Raw genomic sequence first — 15651 nt, 5'->3', positions numbered from 1 at the left:
TTCTATCTGTTACCAAAAACGCTATTTCTTAATGTATGTATGAAGAAGTTTATGTTGACAATAATAAAAGGAAATTGAGAATCTAATAAGTACATAGTATGAGTCTGACTATTAGACTATTCTAGTCATATATTCTGTCACAAAGTTAAATGTCCCCAAAGACTATCATTTTAAAATTACTTAATTAAGTTTGATATACTTAATAAAAGGACTGATAATAAATAAAATTAAGATACCTACCCAATGATCATTCGATGGAGTCATCCCTCGCTTTTAAATTGTACGATGTTTAAATTGTTTGATACATATTTTGCCTGCATACTGATCTAAGGAAGCGGCAGTTAGATTAGAGCATACTGTCGAGAGTCTCGACTCGAGACAAAATATTTTAGGGAATTCGACAACTGGTGCCTCTGCCTCTAGTAGTTATTCCGTGCATCCGCAAATTAGTGTTCATGCCAGACGATTTGTACGCCTCCCACCACAGTCATGAGCTTGCGGTTCCGGGTTTTGTAGAATTATTCCCATCCCAAGTAACAAAGTATTGAATTTCCCGAGCAACAATATCAAAAGTACTTAACTATATTTCATTGTTTCGTAAATATTATATAACATAATATATACTTTTTCATAAAAGATTGTAGGTTATATAATACGCAGAAGGTATAATAAAATAAAAACATAAATGATGCTGTCACAGTTTTCTAGGGAGAAAAGTATTCCTTATTTAGAAATAGTTCAATGTTATCAAACCTGTACGTTGGATGGAGATAAACTTTAAAAGTAACGATTAGTAAGTTACCTATCTTAAGTACATTAGCAAACGACCAGAATTCAGTCCAATCTGGCTAGTACCAATGAGTTTTACGGAACTTATGTACGAAATATCATTTGATATTTACCACTACCTTTTCGGTTAAGGAAAACATCGTGAGGAAACCTGCATACATCGTGAGGTCCCCAATCCGCATTGGGCTAGCGTAGGGACTATTATATAGCCCAAGCCCTCGCGTGAATGAGAGGAGGCCTGTGCCCAGCAGTGGGACGTATATAGGCTGAAAATTTTATTATTATTATTGGCACTGTAAACAAAAAACTTATTTCACTAAGCGTTTTCATCACATCCATTACTTTATGTTAGTGACGTATGAATAATGTAGAGTACGTTTATATTGACGGTTTCGCCCACTGTTTACGTAGAAAGGCGTTTAAGCCTTGTCATTATCACACTTGTAGTCTCTTGTATTTTGTATTATTAAATTGTAGGTACTTAGTTACTTACGAGCACTGGTGGACGAGCGGTAATAACGCGTGTGGCTTCCAAATGGAACGTCGTGGGTTCGAATCCCGGCTCCACTAGAAACGAGTTTCTTACGTTACTAATTGCTCTTCGGCGAACGAAAACGTCGTGAGGATAAATGCATATTACTAAATCTGCGAAAATATTCAAGAATCACATCCACTTGGAAGAAATAGGTTGATATTTCATTTCACATAATCGTCGTTGAGAATGCCAAATCCGGTATGTGCGCGATTTTAATCAAATTAATTAATACCTTATGTATTTTGTTGCTAGGTAACTATTTGTCAATCAAAAATCGTGCACATAACGGATTTGGCATTCTCAACGACGATATGAGAAAACCTTTGCAAGTCTATCTTTATGGAGCTCGTATTTACTTTTTATGCGCAAAATATTATTTAAATTTCATGAAGTAATTTCGTGTCAAGATTTTATTTTTATGCCTCGTACCTAAAATTATTTAGGACTTGCAATGGATTTTAATAATGATGTCTGATCGAATGATCAGCAACGTGTCGATTAGATGCCGGAAAGCTTTACGCTCTAGAAACTTAACTCTCGAACTATTTACATTGTCAACTAGCCTGAAGTCTTGGTGAAACTTCTAATGAATCACTGTTACCGCCCGTTCCCTAACGTAGCAACGACTCATGTCAGATACATTGGTTAAGACAAGAAGTTAAAGATCTTACAAATTTTAGGTTTGTGCTCAGTGGCATTAATGCGATAACTTGTTAATATACAATATACCTAGACATTCTTATACCAATCAATTGTCTAAGCCTTACAGTAAGCGCAAGATGGCTTGTGTTGTGGGTACTCAGGCTTGGCTTTATATAATATATAAATACTTAAATACATAAAAAACACCCATGACACAGAAACAAATGTTCATTTCTGAATGTCACCTTAAAATACTCATCTCGCATTTCAGCGATAGACAGTAGGTAAGTTTAAGATTTAATCTAATTTTGGGAAGCGCACGCTTCCAAATACTAACAACAATAACGAAGTGGTACGTACATACCTTCTCGTTTGTAGCAAATTAGAAACAGATGCAAAGATACGTCTCGTGCATCTTGGTTACCTACCGATAGCTTGTGATAGACAGATATTCATATATTTGCCTTTGTACCTTTGTTTCTTATATATAATTTAGTCTAGGACCTAGGTAGGTATTACGAGCATCGTAACTCTTGGACGGCCACTAAACTACGTTTAAGGAATTTAAGGATGACTCACGTTAGACCGGGCCGGAGCTTCCGGCGGCGCATCGTTTTCTATGGAAAGCATCACGTGATCACCTGCCGGAAGCTCCGGCTCGGACACGGCCCGGTCTAACGTCATTCATCCTTTAATGGATTGAAACCATATGCTGATCGTAAACTACACTCAAAACCAATAAAAACTGTTTGTACAGAAGTTCTTTCATTTATGTACTTCCCTATATAACAAAATTGCTTTGCTTTGACGTTACGTAAGATCATACAATTTTCTTAACTCTCGGGACAACATTGCGGTGGTATTTGTGTATATGGCTGTCAGTGTACCTAACCTGTATTTTTTCATGGAACTCTTTGTATTATATAACTATTAGTAAAACTAAACTTTAAATAAACATAAACTAAACACAACAAGCACCTAGTACCTGTACAACACTATCAGAAACAGGCACTGAACTTTCATAATACCGGGTTTACTGCTTACGTACATCGCGCTCGGGTATTGCTGTCAAATGCACAAAGAAGTGCTTTCTAGTGGCCGACCGTTACTACTGTGTTCAATGAATGAACCCTTAAGCTTTCCATTCCATTTCCCAGTGAGAACTAGCCTTGCAATTCGATATTATCGTGTCGTCGAAATTTAATATTAGATACTCAATCGTAAATTATCAAAATGTACTTTTTGTACTATAAGTAAATCATTTATAAATATTGCTTATAAGGTTTCAGTATGTTGCCTTTTTTATATCGTATAAAAGTCTTTTCTCAAACATGCAATGAAATATTGATGTTATGTTCCTTATAATAGGCTGCGAAGTATGACGTTTCAGGTGCGGCTAGAACAAAAGGTCGTTAATGGAATTTCATACACATCTTGCAGGCCTAGGCCGGCAAAGTCCTCTTTTTAGGGTTCCGTACCCAAAGGGTAAAACGGGACCCTATTACTAAGACTCCGCTGTCCGTCCGTCCGTCCGTCCGTCCGTCTGTCACCAGGCTGTATCTCGTGATCTGTGATAGCTAGACAGCTGAAATTTTCACAGATGATGTATTTCCGTTGCCGCTATAACAACAAATACTAAAAACAATAAAATAAAGACTTAAGTGGGGCTCTGGGACTTAAGTACTTGGATGGGTGACCGTTTTTATAGATAATGGTACGGAACCCTTCGTGTGCGAGTCGGACTCGCACTTGGCCAATTTTTTAATTTTCATTTCACAGATATTTGTGACACAGCATCGTGGCATTCATCCATTAAAAAAAACTAGAGGCAGTATTTGCTTTATGGTTCTTAATGACACTCTGCCACTACGCCTATAGAAAAAAAACAAAAAACAATGTTTGCTATAATTTGCAGTTTTATTTGTATAAAATCAACATGAACTTAATAAATAATACATTCAATAATTTTATAATTTTAAATAAAATTATAAATTTAACTACACAAATAAAAACATTTAAAATATTTAATCTAAACGTTAGCGGTAAAGAGGTCTACTCAAACACGCGTAGTTATATTTTTTAAATTGTTATGGAGGTAAAGTTGAATAATATTCATTCTGTTTTATTGGATTTATGGTGCGTTGTTGATTTTTTGACTTTAATATGAGTTCCGACGAAATAATGAAATTAATATTAATTGTAATCGTAGGTGTTGGAATTGGCAGCGTAAGCAGAATTGATTTTAATAACTTGCTGCCTCTGCCGCCAAGTCAAAGACGAAGTATGTATATGGTTGCTTATGGCAATTTTATTATTTGAGAAACTAAGAAAAATGGCTTACAGTTTATTAGAAACAGTTTTGTGGCATATTTTAAATGAATGTAACTACAAACTCGTCAACACTGTGGAAATTATACTTATTTACTCCATGCATAAAGCAACGATGTATGTGAAACATGATATCAACATGAAAGACTATGTAAACTTATGTGACAAAACAACAGTCAGACGGATACAAGGCGAAAAAATCAAAGATACATGAAAATATACGGGTAGTAAAAATACACGACTCGTGTAAAACATACGCGTGATAATGATATATGTACGTGTTGGTTATATTTTGGGTGTAGTTTACTTTTAGTTTTTTCTATAAATAAAACTTGGGTTTCGTGGATTTTTTATTTTATTTATTTCATTGCATGTTTGAGAAAAGCACTATACATACCTCGGCGGGAAATGGGGTTGCCGGCGCTCAGACCTGCCGGCCTCGCTTCGCTCGGCCGTCTATATGTCTTCGGCCGGCAACCCCTTTCGTCCCGGCCTCTGTAGTAATGTACTATTGTTATTATATTTCTTTCAATAAGTGTGCCATAAGAGTATCATTGACTATTTCAGAGTTCAAGTAGTTTTTTCCGACCAGTTACTGATAAAGGTGTTCAAGTCGTCCCATAATATAGAAAGGTACTTAATAATGATATAATTACAAAAGCTTTCGGATTCTCTCTTTAATCGTATCATTGTTAGCAGTCCTAGTAGGTGTTAGGGGTATATAATGCTCTTAGAGATTGCAAACTTGAGTATTTGATTTTAATTTTAATTTAATACCTACACGCCTTCCCGAGAGAGAGGGCCCTGACATGGCATTGACAGAAAAATAGACACATCCTTTCTTTTCGAGGGAAGGAAACCTAATTACATTGCTTTTAGACCCGCCAAAAATTGTAAAATGTACGACGTGGCAATAGACTGCGATAAGAGACACTTTTACGAACCCAATTAGTAAATCCCTAAGCGAATTACTTAATTCCGATTGTTACGGCAACATTTAGAATTCGTTCCAAAAAAGATCAGCCTTTTATTTTTAATTTCTCTTTAACCGGTACGAATTAAGCCCCGTCCGCCGATTTGATTAACAGTTGCCATTAACCCTTTTAAAACGCGAAATCGAAGCAGCATTCAAGGTTACATCAATTAGCACTAAAGGGTACTAAAAAAGATTTTAGGATTGGGGATTAAAGCGTGACGTTCATTAGTAGCAATCAGTCAAGCGAACTAAGCAGGGTGCCCTTCCGGCGCTGCCAACTACTTATCTAAATAAGATCGGTGTGCGTGATGGATTTAAGGACCCTTGTCCATGTCACCCAGTAAACTTTGTAAATTTTATAATAGTTTTTCGAATTTTGCGTTAAGTATTTAAAACATTAATTGATTACTATACACATATATTTATAACATTATAACATACTAGTCGTTAATATTTTTATTTTATATAATTATTACTAATAATACTAATTGCAACAACTTCCAGGCCAATTCGAACGTACACTAACATCAGAATGATATCTGAACGATGTCATTTTGCACGTCTCGCCCGCGCCAATACAAGTACGAACGAAATGCACGATATCGGAATTACATAATTTAGATGTCATTCTTATACATTCTTTGACGACCGGTCTGGCCTAGTGGATAGTGACCCTGTCTGCTAAGCCGATGGTCCTGGGTTCGAATCCCAGTAAGGGCATTTATTTGTGTGATGAACACTAATATTTGTTCCTGAGTCATGGTTGTTTTCTATGTATATAAGTATGTATTTATCTATACAAGTATGTATATCGTCGCCTAGTACCCATGGTACAAGCTTTGCTTAGTTTGGGGCTAGGTTTGATCTGTGTAAGATGTCCCCTAATATTTATTTTTATATTTATTTATATCAGTGTACGAGTAAGTATATTGGTGATTGATTACTTTTGTCATGATATTATTGGGTCAAAAACAAAACTGTGTTCGCGTCTTTCCTGTAGACATACACAAGAGTTAAGGACTATTAAGGTTAATTTTCTTATTTAACCCTTATCCACGTGAAAAGGTCCTCCTTTTATTCAGAGAACTGTGATAAAATCATTACTTACATGCCCACAAGCTGTTAACTATTGCCCACAGGAGAGAAAAATGTACAGTTCGCGCGAACACGCTAGTTTTCTCTAGTCCTTAACTCTTGTGTATGTCTACAGGAAAGACGCGAACACAGTTTTGTTTTTGACCCTATTATGGGCACGCTCCAAAAACCATCAATGCTTTGTTTAAAGAATCGTCACATTTCACACTGGTCTATTAATTGACGTATCTTAAAGTTCGAATCGGGCCGATCACAAACATAAGCACAATTCATCAATAAAACAAGTCAAAAGATTTTGAACTCGTTTCTGCCTCCCATGAAATTCGTTCATTCCTAGGCGATTTTGCTAATATGAGATTTTTTCAACCGAGCAACATCGAAACTCGCGCTAAGTTCATTTCCGAATTTAATAATAATAATTTATTTGTACACACGTGTTTCGGCAACCCTCTACGTTTGCTTGCATTGCCGTTCGATTAATGCTCGAGTAAGTTGTGTACACACCTAAAATTTAATGTAGCTAAACTGTTTGGAAAATTGCTATTACACATAAGGAAAATTCAGATGAAATGAGGAACATCCCCACGCCGGAGTCTTACGGTAATTCGCAATAACATAGCGCTAATGACCCGGCATTCACAAGGGAGGATTCGTATCTAACTGCGACATTAAGACCTTCTTATTTGGCTATTTCACTTCGTTACAGGACCTTTGTGGTGTACGTGGGAATATCCTATTAATATTGATTACCCACTTTTCTTATGAGGTAACAGAAAATATTGCGTATACTTTTGTAATATACGTATAATATGCTATCAATAAAAAAAAAGGCTTTTACCCGAAAGCATATCTTTTAAGTTAATTTTTAAGTTATCTTTTACTTTAATGTTACCTATATATCTATTTTGTTTGAAGTATGTGTGGAAGAAATAAAGCTTTTTTATTTATTTATTTATTTATGCTATCAATTGAGAGTTGAAGGGAGACTATTGGGTGACAACGATGGACTAAATACTGGGCTATGGGATAAAAAAACCGGACGCCTGTCTAATAAAACGGTATGAAATTTCATTTCCGGCACAGCCCCTACATGATGGCCACCCACAAAAAGCGACATCTAGAGTACTCAAGGGCAACACCGGTATGAGAGCTGAAGGTAGAAAGGTGTCACAGGACTTTAAACATAGAGCCAACGTTTACTTACGTTACTTACGTTTCCACTTCTACCCTACTCGAGAACGCAGCTCTCGCGACTCCACCCTGGGCGGCCGTCTATGGCACGGCAGAGGCAGAAGAATCTGATAAGATCTTCCCACCTATCGAGTGACAGGACTCCCCCAGTACGTGGCGTGGGGTCGCTACACTCCCCAACACCTCGCCACAAACTGCCCTGCATTGACTGAGTACACGGGTAAAATTAGTGGGCGATGGAGTCGTCAGCGTCACATCCCTACGCTTATTATTATTCTTATTATATAGGCGACCGAGAGCGTAATGAAATATGAAAGTAAACAATATTCTTTACAGTGTAGGTACTTACAGCTGTTTTATGTCAGCTCAGTCACGTTTCTAATTTAATATTTTATTAAAAATAAAGCAAACAAATAAAATTAACGAAGTATTCAGACTCATAAAAAGAACGACTTCAAGTTTAAGCGACTGCTCAGTTAATAGCGCCTCTATTCATATTCTGAATTTAAAAATATGATAAATCTAGTTAGTCATCTAGTTCGTCCGCTCCGGAAATGAAAACAGCAGCGTAGATCTCGAATTGAATATTGAAGCTGTAATCTGCATTGAATTGGAGTTGATAGAGCGTTTTTTTAGTAAAGATCCGGATTTAACTGTCATATCCTAATAAAACAATTGAAAATAGGTCTGATAACCCAAACTACTCACCTACCTTCTGATAACCGCTCAATATCTTCTTAAAATATACTAGTAGTTCGCCCCGAACTGAGAACTCGCGGTTTGCCAAAAATTATATAGAGCGATTGACTTTGTTGCACCTACTTACTCGTATAGTTCAACATAAAATGAACAGAAACAAGAGAAAAAAATACAGACTTATATGGGGGCCGGTGAAAAATTATTGTACATAGATGGTGCACTATGTAGAAAAGGAGGTAAAACCACCCACTTTTCTAGTAGGAAGCATTTCTTTTCTGTAAGGGTCGCAGTTTTAGCCTCACGAACCCACTTCTATGATAGCAGTTCGGTTCTGTGAGGATTGCAGTTCGAACCTAACCAAAACCACTTTTCTAGTAGCATTTCGTTTCTGTAAGGCTCGCAGTTCTAACCTAACCTAACCCACTTTTTTTCGGTTCTGTGAGGATCACGGTCAAAATCGAAATCCGATATCGACAAAAGTGTAGTCATTGATGAGTTCTGTTTTGATCATAATCGTTCCACTTCATCAAATGCGACAGTTTTTAATGAAAATTCTTGATTTTCTGATGAAAATACACAAATATCTATACGCATGCCTTTAAGATTTGAGGAGTTCCCTCGATTCCTCATGGATAAATGGATACCATCATCAGACCTCGAGCTTGACAAAAATGTGGCTTAAAAACTTAACTTGCTTAACAAACATAACGAAGAGGACAAATCGCCAAACGTGAACTATGCGTCGTTGAAGAGTTCCGTTTGATTATCATCAGCAGTTCCACTTCATCAAATGCGACAGTTTTTAATGAAAATGATTGATTTTCTGATGAAAATACAAAAATCTCTATACGCATGCCTTTAAGATTTGAGGAGTTCCCTCGATTCCTCGTGGATCCCATCATCAGAACTCGAGCTTGTCAAAAGTGTGGCTCAAAAACTTAACTGGCTTAACACACATAACGAAGAGGACAAATCGCCAAACGTGAACTAGGTATGCTTCGTTGAAGGGTTCCGTTCTGATCATCATCAGCAGTTCCACTTCATCAAATGTCACTTTTTTGAATGTATATGCTTGCTTTGTTGATAAAACAAATAAATCATTATGTATGCCTTTAAGATTTGAGGAGTTCCCTCGATTCCTTATGGATCTCATCATCAGAACTGGGTTTTGACAAAAACGGGACCAATCTGTATGCATATACGTACAATCAAAAAAAGAATTTTCAAAATCGGTCCAGTAATGACGGAGATATGGAGTCACAAACATAAAAAAAAATCTATCGAATTGATAACCTCCTCCTTTTGAGATTTGGAAGTCGGTTAATAAATAAGGGCGCCACTTACGACATAGCTGTCACATTTTTGACGTAAAATGCTTACACATGGTAACAATTTATATAGTCTGTCAAGCCATTTCCGTCAGTAGAAAAAAGCGGCTAAAAAATGTAGGCGCGAAGGGTTATCCTCCCATAGAAAATTTGAATATCGCGCCTTGTTCTACTGACAAACTTGTTTGACCGACTATAGTATGAAAATTTTAGAGTTCCATTTTATTTAATATCTACTATTTTATGTCCCACTATAGGCGGCAATGGATCAAAAATCGCGTGGATATATTACAAGGTCTGTGGAGCCCTTAACTGATACTGTATCTGTGGTAAGCCGAAATATTTCCTGTCAAGTGTCAAATCTCTATATTAATATGTTTATTTTTATCTTGCTAATTATTTCAAAATGGTAAATTTAAAAACGATGTTATAAAAGTGCAAGCCGAGCACTTTCATTTGATACCAAACTCGACCATACTTCCTTGCAAAAAGATGACCAGAATAGCAAGACCCCTCACAAATAGCTTTTTAGCCTTCTAAGCTCTTCTAGCTCAATAACCCCTTGATCGAGCCTGCTCATAATTTAATGACTAAAATATAATGCCTTCAACTATACGTTTACCCAATTTCATTTAAATTAGAACAAATTTACTTAAGTTCTTGAGTATCAAACTATCCTCTGATAGTTTGATAGTTCAGCTTAAAAACATCGAAATGCCGGGACGTGCCCCTAGCCAGCCGCGTGTCCCAAGTCGAATGTAAGAACTTCGTTCGCTTCGCTCGCTCGTTCGAATAATAATTTAAGAAGGACGTCTCGGACGTACATTGTACCCAATTTGTTCACATATAACCATCAACCATAACAGCCAACATATGTAGGTACATATAACCATCACATTTGACTAACAAGGTTGGTGTACCGTACACAAATTGGGTACAATGTGTTTTTAATAATAAATACATGGATGACCTCAAATTATTTGCACCAAATAGCCAAGACTTGTTGGAGCTACTGAAAATCACCGAAGTTTTCAGTAGTGCCATCAACATGGAGTTTGGTGTCGATAAATGTGCGGTTATGTATGTACAGCGGGGGAGGGTTGTAAATTCAACAAATTTACAACTCTCTGAGACTATCTCTGAATCAGAAACCTATAAATACCTTGGTATGTCACAGTCGTTGGGTATTGAGGACGAGGGTATTAGACGGTCGGTGAAGGAGCGCTTTTTCAGTCGTCTCACAAAAGTCCTTAACAGTCTTTTGTCAGGAGGCAATAAAGTGCGCGCCTTCAACGCCTGGGTAATGCCCCTACTCACATACTCCTTTGGCATACTAAGGTGGACTCAGACCGAGCTGGACGCCCTGGATTGGAGGGTCCGGTCACTTCTCACTGCACATCGCATGCTACACCCACGCTCGTCAGTTATGAGATTGTACATCCCACGGAAGTGTGGAGGCCGAGGCTTCCTAAACGCCAAGGATCTCCATAACCGCGAGGTGTACAATCTCAGGAATTATTTCCTTAACAACGAGTGTGGGATGCATCGTGATGTGGTGGCAGTAGACAGGAACCTCACGCCGCTCTCCTTGGCAAACGAGAACTGGCGCAAACCTGTGGTACTAAGTACTGCGGATCGCAAAGCGGCATGGGAGAGTAAGGTGCTACACGGGCGGTTCTACAAGGCCCTCACGGGACCCGATGTGGATCTGCTCGCGACGGTGTACTGGTTACGATTCGGGGACCTCTTCGGAGAAACCGAGGGTTTTGCCTGTGCAATTGCGGACGAAGTGATGATGACGAACAACTATCGGAAATATATCCTGAAGGACGGTACGGTCGACATTTGTCGGGCATGCCGCCGTCCCGGAGAGTCACTCAGGCATATCATTTCCGGGTGTTCTCATCTTGCTAACGGCGAGTACTTGCACAGACATAATCTCGTAGCCAGGATTATTCACCAGCAACTTGCTCTTCTATATGGCCTTGTGGACCGCGAAGTACCGTACTACAAGTACTTACCTGCGCCTGTTCTCGAGAATGGTCGTGCCACGCTCTATTGGGATCGATCTATCATCACTGACAGGACTATTGTAGCCAATAAGCCTGACATAGTGATAATAGATCGATCGCAACGTCGGGCTGTGCTCGTTGACATCACCATCCCCCATGATGAGAATCTCGTGAAGGCCGAGAAGGACAAGTCCAGTAAGTACCTAGACTTGGCTCACGAGATAACCGCCATGTGGGATGTTGATTCGACGATCATTGTCCCGATAGTCGTTTCAGTGAACGGTCTAATAGCGAAGAGTCTCGACCAACATCTTGAGAGACTCTCGCTAGATGGTTGGATCAAGGGTCAGACGCAGAAGGCGGTGATCTTGGACACGGCGCGGATAGTCCGCCGGTTCCTCTCTCTGCGGCCCTAACCACCGGTAGCTTGGGCCTTGCCCCGCTGCTGGCAGCACCCTAGGTTAGGTTTTTTATAATGTGTTTATATGTATTTTTTATCGTTTTGTAAGTGTTTTTATATTTTACTTTTATATTCATATTATAAATAACCTAACTTGAGATGAAAAATAAATAAATCTAAAATACATGTATATTTTTAGAAAGATTATATTTATTACCAATGTTGCAATTTGTGTGTTAGAGTCAGTTTACAAATTTCAAGCTCGTGAAAAATAAATCACCTTATCGAAATAGCATGACCATAAATATCAGCAAGTCGATACAGTACTAAAAAACGTCAATTGGGAAGCTTGTTGAGTATTTATTTCACGATACAAACTTACCAAGTCCAGAACTAGTTACTCACGTATTTTTGAGGTTCCTTGTGTAGGTACCGGCCGAAACATGAATCTAATTATCTCGTGTTTTGGGGGGATAATGGAATTACTAGCCGTCTTTCAAACGTCGTATTGCTAAGTTATGGAATACTGCTACGAGACCATTTTACTCTTCAGGGAGTAGAAACCTTTACTTAGGTGTTTAAATTTTTTACTGTACGTGTAACACGTATTTATTTATTTACAGTACAATGGTGCTAGTTTATCGCACTAGTGCGATAATTAGCTCATTACGTAACTATTTCGAATATATGTACTGTGAAACGTTGTACGATTTAATTTATCGCCACTTGTTGTGAATTTCCAATTTTTCGCAATAGGGAATATTAGGCAAAGCTCTGCGTAGGTGGCACCTTTGTGGCACATACAGTAAACAAACCACATTGACACATGGCCTACCGCGAAACAAGAAAATCGAAATTTCGTTATCTAATCTCTTTATCACTCTTGCATATTCGAGCGATAAAGAGGCAGATAGCTAAAATTCGATTTTCGCGTTTACCGGTAGTCCCTTGTTAACAAACCGCCTTGATATATCAATGTCATATTTTATTGTATGTGAAAACTTGTCAAAAAACAGTGTAAGGCACAGTATGTATAAGTTAGTCTATGAATTTACTGCGTCGGTAGTGCTGCACTCTGGCGGCAGAACATTGCAGTAATATCCCCTATTGTATCGTAATGTACTCGTACTATTGTGTAATCTGTATTTTACAATACAAGAAAGTACAAATTGCGGACTTAATGCCATAAGACAATCTCTACCAATCAAACACTGGGCCAAACGGACTAGGGGAACTAGGGAAAAGAAATACAGATAGATTAAATAAATATTAAATTATTTTATCTAGTTATCTAAGATTTAGTAACTCTATGCACATATATGCCACAAACAAATTTACTAAATGACTTAAATATGTGAAAAATCCCGTTCCAACTTTAAACGTATTTCTATTCGATTAAGTTTTTTTTTTAAAGTAATAGGACAATCATTGTACCTAAAGTACAGACTTACTAAGTACTGATTTCCTAAGTAACCTAAGATCAGGCTGCAGTCAAAAAACTAGTAAATGGAAGGTTATCCGGATAATTTTCCCGCCGTCTCCATGCTCGTTTTAGTTGGTTATTGTCTGGTAAGCTGCCTGTTAGATAGCTAGGGATAGGTGGTTTTTGCGAAAATCGCCAAGGCAGAGGATATTTTTTTTATGAAAACTTGCCACTTTAAATGCATTTTTCATCGAAACTACTGCAGTCTAAAATGAAGTCAAAGTCAGTCCTAAAGTTTATGCAAGCTTTGTAATGGTACCCCACACGATTTTTACAAATAAAAAAAGTTCAGGTTATCCCTCTCACCCCCTTAAAATAAGAAATAAGCGGTATTGACTTATTTAAAATGTTAATGGTAGTAATTGCTATAACTGTTCCAAATTTTAGGTATCTACGTCAAACGGTCTCTGAGAAAAACGCACTGATTTGCAAGACCAAAGTGGTCCCATAAGTGTTCCGTGAACAAAGTTTTGTACGGAACACTAAAAAACGTAGATCAATGTAACCAACTCTTACTCTTAATTACCAACAGTGTAAAGTCTGGTGCTGTTTACAAGAAAACGTGATCTCACCAGCTCCTCACTTCCACCAACGGCCGTTAAGTAGCGCGGGCGTGGACTACCGCAGCGCAATGCCTGCTCCACGGTGGCGTGTTACATGCGCCATACTAATTGAATCCGCGTCATCAGGCGCGCTGTGAGCGCAGTCTCGGGTTTGCGTTATCTTGAGTATTATAGTGTACACGCATATATGGTTTGCGGAACCGCTTTTAATGGCCGCAATAATGTTGTTGTTTCAACTGCGCACGCATTACGAATGTTAATTCAATGTGGTAATTTAAAACACGATTTGTCTCGTTACTAACGGCTCGATTCGGAAAATGAATTAGAATTCTACTAGACTTCAACAAGTTACGATACGGATAATTTAAAGATATTTGTAAGATAGATATGTCAAATTTGACGTTTCCGCGATTCTGGAGGTCCTCTTGAACGATTTCGATAAGTTATGACTTAGATATCCAAGTCACATCTAGTCGATATCTAATGTAGATCTAGTTGATCTCTAAATCGTCTCAAGATCTTGTGATTATCTCGAAATCCGAATAGGCCAGTAACACTGTTCGGGGTTGCTCTTAATGTTTCTAGTTAATACCTACAACTAAATAAGTACATTAACAGTGTGCATGGCTAAATGTGATTATAGTATTTATGTGGCAACCACCTGCAACTTCGGCCGTATTATGTACGTGCCATTAAAAACCTTCAACCCCATTTTCCCTTCCATCCCTTTAGGGGATGAATATCTAAAAACCTTTTCAAGTAACTATGCATTTCATTGCTGAACATGGACCAAGAAAATTATCTACCTATGTTATTTGTAATTGTTGAATAGATAGTTGGAAGTTTGAACCCACAATCCTAAAGACCGACCGCGTAAACACCCAGCGAAAGCTTTTAGTTCGTTAAGCTTTGTGTTTTGTAACAATCGCAGAAGATAAAGGCGGGCCTAGGTTTAGTTTCAACATGCTTTGTTCGCTAATGCAACGTCAAACGTACCACTTTCTCGTCTTAAGATCATTAACATTCAAAGTTTGGGTGTGCCTCTACCAAAAAGCTCCTTTGTTATTTATGACAAGTATAGGTCTGTTTTAAACCCCATTACAATATGTTAACGCATTCACTGCCAGGGGGCGTGGCCTAGGAACAAACTTGTATGACAGTGGACGCACATGTGCGTCGGGGGCAGTGAATGTGTTAACTGAGCAATGTCTCGCAAACTTAGGTTTTATTATATTGTTGTTTCTCTACTTGCTATTATAATGCTAATATAATAGCAGTTTATTCATACTAGATTAACTTGAGTAACTAATTTCTAAAAATAGAACGTCGAGCAAACAAACTAACCAAGAAGTTGATCAAAAATCAACAACAAAGTTCGAATGATGGACCATTTGTAAACTCTGCGAGGAAGATCGTCTTATTGGACATTTTATATTTCCTGGATGAGATGGTGTAGGTACCTAGATGTAAATCTCTGATTGAAAATACTGGAAAAATACGACACTAAATTTAAATAATTGTACACATAAAATTGTGTACTTAATTAGTTTTCCAGTTTTATGAGAATTGCTGCTAAGAAGTAAATAAGCCGGTTTTATGTTTTTTATACT

At 37.8% G+C, this 15651-nt stretch overlaps 1 long non-coding RNA gene across 1 annotated transcript in view; it reads right to left on the bottom strand.

Moving 5' to 3' along the window:
• The window catches only part of LOC134805529 (uncharacterized), a 71672-nt gene extending 56438 nt beyond the window's left edge, over positions 1–15234 (bottom strand). The window contains exon 1 of the long non-coding RNA XR_010146311.1: positions 15144–15234. This is a non-coding gene — a long non-coding RNA (uncharacterized LOC134805529). The remainder of the gene's footprint in view (positions 1–15143) is intronic.
• Between the last annotated feature and the right edge of the window lie 417 nt (positions 15235–15651).

This window comes from Cydia splendana, chromosome 2 (genome assembly GCF_910591565.1).
Source record: "Cydia splendana chromosome 2, ilCydSple1.2, whole genome shotgun sequence".
Taxonomy (NCBI): domain Eukaryota; kingdom Metazoa; phylum Arthropoda; class Insecta; order Lepidoptera; family Tortricidae; genus Cydia; species Cydia splendana.
The sequence above is the reverse complement of the archived record's forward strand: the minus strand, read 5'-3'. Positions and strand labels throughout refer to the sequence as shown.